The sequence below is a fragment of the Aplysia californica genome, unplaced genomic scaffold, assembly GCF_000002075.1.
Source record: "Aplysia californica isolate F4 #8 unplaced genomic scaffold, AplCal3.0 scaffold00539, whole genome shotgun sequence".
Lineage (NCBI taxonomy): Eukaryota > Metazoa > Mollusca > Gastropoda > Aplysiida > Aplysiidae > Aplysia > Aplysia californica.
The window spans coordinates 499684-504862 of record NW_004797809.1 but is presented as its reverse complement, the minus strand read 5'-3'; the positions used below and the strand labels follow the sequence as shown (position 1 = coordinate 504862).

General features: G+C 40.7%; 1 protein-coding gene across 1 annotated transcript in view; it reads left to right on the top strand.

The window, feature by feature from the left end:
- The first annotated feature begins 1165 nt into the window (after positions 1-1165).
- Positions 1166-5179, top strand: part of LOC101846980 — an 8558-nt gene continuing 4544 nt past the window's right edge. Inside the window, exon 1 of the mRNA XM_013087060.2 lies at positions 1166-1433. The gene's annotated coding sequence lies outside the window, so the exon portion shown is untranslated. The remainder of the gene's footprint in view (positions 1434-5179) is intronic.

Here is a 5179-nt window from a genome sequence, read left to right as displayed (position 1 = left end):
CACACCCACACACCCACCCACACACACACACACACCCACACCCACACCCACACTTCCCCCCCCCACACACACACTCACTCACCCAACAGGCTATCAGCGCCCTACGGGTGGCCCTAAATGTTTCCTAAAACGGTTTTTCACAGAGATAAAGTCCTATTCAAGCACCCCTTCCCCTCTTCCCCCGCTCATTAATTCGTCCATGGACCTCCTTCCTGTCTACTACCCTCCCCCCCTCCCCCCCTCCCCCCCTCCCCCCCCCCCTTCATTTCCTCCGACCTTCTTGTACCGCCCCCAGACAGTCTGATCGTTATGTCGGCTGCACGACTGTCCACACAAAACACTTTTTTAAAAGCTAGTAGTACACGGTAGATGGTTCGCTTGTCTGTTATAATAATAGTAGTAATAATAATAATAATAATAATAATAATAATAATAATAATTATAATAATAATAAAAATAAGAATAAGAATAAAGATAAGAATAAGAATAAAAATAATAATAATAATAATGATAATTATAATAGTAATTTAAAAAATACTTTTAATAACTAATAATAATTCGTCCGTGAATGTATGACAATGGTGGCCATTGTATTTGCGGAGGAGAATATTAAAATTTCTATAATGAGAGGACTTAATGTAGCTTCTATTATGGCCCACGTGACGAATTTTAGCAGAGGTGTGTTTGGCACATTTATTGAGCATTTTAAAGCTCTATTGCCACTGGTGAAAGTGCGCAACTTGCGGGATTCTTTCTTGGTTTCAGCATTAACATAATAAATAATGAAGCCTTGTATGACTTGCTGCCCACTGTGACTGTTGCTCTCCAGCTGTGTCTGTCAGGAGCGAGGATCTCACATGTTGAAGGATTGATATTAAAATCCTCCAGAGACTTTTTTAGGGTATAGTTGTAGTATTTAAAAATTCTTTTTTCTTTTTGGTGCGTCCAACTCAATGTCCCCCCCCCCCCCCCCCCCACACACACACACACACACACACGCACACGAGACCATAATCCAGAACACGACAGCAAGGTTCCCTAAACTGATGGCGAGTCCCTCTTTTCCTCTTCCTCCTTTTGGAAAAAGGGAGCGATAACTCGCTGCTGACCACGAATGGTAATCTGTCAACAAAGCCCCTCAACTCGTCGCGGGCGCTTGGGAGTGAGTTGTGGGCTTTTGCGCTCTCCGCTGGTGGAGTTAGCAAAAAGTGGCGAGCGAGCGGCGAGCGGGCGACCGTGGGTAAAGGAATTGTTCAGATTCACAGACGGCTGGCCACAGAGTCGCATAAACTCGAATGGATTCTTGGATTTACTTGTGTTTTGAGGACCACTCAAGAAGGTTATACAGTTCTACTAAAAAGTCTTTAGAAACACGTTAAAGTGAGAAGTTAGGCCTACACACTCCAACTGCTTTTTTATTTCATAGGAGAAGGGTAAGCGTAAGAATGACTATTCAAATTTCTATTGGGAAACGACGACAATGATGATGATGATGATGCGATGATGTAATTTTAATGGTTACTTTGTTAGTTTGTTGTTTTCTTTAAACTGATTTTTTAAAATTATATTGCTCTTGTTGAGTATTTTTTGGGGTTGTTGTGTTGTAGTAGTCAGTATTGCACACACACAAACACACACACACACACACACACACACACACACACACACACACACACACACACACACACACTCACACACACACACACACACACACACACACACACACACACACACACATAAACACGTACACACACAGACACAAGGACCCATACGAGCACATACGTATACACGCACACACACACACCCACACCCACACACACACACACACACACACACACACACACACACACACACACACACACACACACACACACACACACACATACACAAACACAGATTATTTTATATATATATATATATATATATATATATATATATATATATATATATATATATATATGTATAAAGTGCGTGGATGGTAATATATTTAGAAAGTATAATATTATACTTACTTTTAATTGTTCTATTGCTTTCTTCTAGTATCCTTAGGATGTCGTGGAGGGGAGGTGCAGGTTTCGGTCCTGTATTAAGTGTGTGGCGTCTGTGATTGATATAGGAGCTTGTTGTCCTCAAGACCTTTTTAACCCCATCTAGCCAGGCCTTTCTTGGTCTTCCTCTTGATTTGAAGCCTGATTCACGGCTGTGATAAACGCTTGCTGCTTGTTGTTTCTTGTGCGTTCTGATGTGATATCCGAACCATTTAATCCAGGACCTTTTTAACCCCATACAGCCAGGTCTTTCTTGGTCTTCCTCTTGATTAAATGCCAGATTTACGGGTGTGGTAAACTCTTGTTGCTTGTTGTTTTTTGTGCTTTCTAATTTAATGTCCGATCCATTTGATCCAGGACCTTTTTAACCCCATCTAGCTAGGCCTTTCTTGGTCTTCCTGTTGATTAAAAGCCGGATTCATGGGTGTGGTAAACTCTTGTTGTTGGTTGCTTCTGCGACATTCTGGTTAGATGTCCGAACCATTTAATTTGTCTCTTTGACGCTCAGTGGAATCCATAACTGGTTGTATTCCGGTAAGTAGGCGTATAGTCTCGTTCCCTATGCGGTCTCCTCTGGCGACATTGATAGTTTTGCGGAGACACCTCATTTCGCATACATTGATTTTGCTTTCTTGTGCTTTTTCAGGGACCAATATTTGATTCTGGTATGTTAGAGTTGTATATATTTATACAAGCCAGATTATATGTATACGGAGATGAGAAATTGAGAGAGAGAGAGAGAGAGAGAGAGAGAGAGAGAGAGAGAGAGAGAGAGAGAGAGAGAGGTAGAAATAGATAGATAGATATATAGATAGATAGATAGATCGATAGATAGATAGATAGATAGATAGATAGATAGATAGATAGATAGATAGATAGATAGATAGATAGATAGATAGATAGATAGATAGATAGATAGATAGATAGATAGAGAGAGAGAGAGAGAGAGAGAGAGAGAGGGGGGGAGAGAGAGAGAGAGAAAAAGAGAGAGGGAGAATATTATAGAACGAGTGGTTTGACAAAGTAGCAACAGATCCCCACGAGGAACAATAAGGGAAGCAACGCGTTCATACGACCTTATGCAGTTGCGAGCGCAGTAAAACACTTACCAAGAAAAAAAAATGATCTCACAACCAGAAGTCTCAAATTCGCGGCCTGCTTGACATTTTGAGGAGCGCAGGATCTCCATACTTGACATCAAAGAATAGGGCCAAATACAGTCGGAACATTTTACGCACACGCACCTTTCTGCCGATGTGTTGTCCTGGTTTTGGCAGCAACGAGCAGGTTAGAGAAGCCTATGCCCTGAAAAACCAATCATGCACTGAACTGCTATAATTTTAAAGAATATTAATTAAGAGGATTAAATTAGTAGTAGTAAGTAGTACTTTAATTTACAAAAAATACTCGAAACCTTGCTTGGTTTTTAGTGGAATGACTGTTGCAGCTCAGGCTCAGCCTGATTCTCAACCCAGTGCCCTCAGGGTAGTTTGAGTTTGAGACCTCCGATGCCCCAGTTCAAATGCCAGTCCTTCCCGCAGTATCTATTCAGAGACGTCTCCGACGGAGATAGACCAATCAAAATGCTTTGTGCCTCTAGACCAAGTAAAAATAAATTGGGGGGGGGGGGGGGGGGGTTACAGGGGGGCATGCCCGCCTGTTTTAACCCATAATTTGATATTTGATATTTTGCAGTTAAGTTTGAAATGTTCTTGAAAATGATTGATTTGCGACAGTTTCAGTGGCTATATATGTGATCTGCAGCAAATAATACGCAGTTTGACCCCCCAGAGCAGTGCATCTGTGTGCGGGAGTGCGTCTCCGAATAGTTTCTGGGTGCTCGCCGGAGACGTCTCCAAATATCTTCCGCCGTCCTTCCAGATGGTTTGGCTCTGTCTAGTACGGTGGTATAGCTATAGAGCCGCGCCCTGCAATGACCCATGTTCAATAACTGCTAGGTTGAGGATTCCACCAACCATGATCACCGTCATTTTGGCCGAGTGTGGTAACAAAAGTACGGCATCATGGTGAAATCAGGCGCTTTTCAAAACAATGTCATCAAAGGAACCGGCATTTTCCCGCCCGTTTGGGACATTTTAGTGATTTTGAAAAAATATTTTTTGGCTCAACATCTCTGATGTCCTTTTAAAAACACAATTATGTGTGAATCTCAATGAAGAACATTGATCAAAAGCCATATATAAATAAATAAATAAGTTATTGCTTGCTTGCTTTTGTAAGTGTTTTACGGCGCTCGCAACTGCATAAGGTCATATGAGCGCGCGGGACACACTAAACTTTTTCAGTTGGTAGGAAATTTTGAATTTTGCCCGAGTGGCGTCCGAAGCCTACTCTTATCGATTTTAGACCACCAAGGGATCTTTAACGTGCACAACTTGCACACGGGACCTCCGAGATTTTTCGCCCTTGTCCGAGAAGGCTAGGTGTAGATCTTTCCTACCAGAAGATCAGGGGTGTGGCTGAAAGACAGCAGTAAGAAGAAGCCAATGAGTAGCAGTAGAAAGGCTGCAGAAAGAATCAGGAGCCCAGAGGAGGGGGCAAAGGAGGTGAAGGGGGTGGGGGGCAGAAAGAGAAGACGAAAGCAGACGACAGAACATTGCTAGAGAGTAGGAAAGGAGGTGAAAGGAGACAAATTTAGAGAAGAAAAGTTTTTGGTCACTACCCCTATTCGAACCCGGGACCTTTGAATGAGAGGCGAACACATTAACCTCTAGGCCACGAGAGCCCCCCAAATAAGTTATAAATTATATATTATATATATATATATATATATATATATATATATATATATATATATATATATATCTTATATATTAATATCTATCTATCTATCTATCTATCTATCTATCTATCTATCTATCTATCTATCTATCTATCTATCTATCTATCTATCTATCTATCTATCTATCTATCTATCTATCTATCTATCTATCTATCTATCTATCTGTATACATTTATACACACACACACACACACACACACACACACATATATATATATATATATATATTATGTATATATATGTATATGTGTGTATTTATATATATTATATACATGTATATGTATATATGTATATATGTGTGTGTGTGTGTGTTTATTTGTTTGTTTGT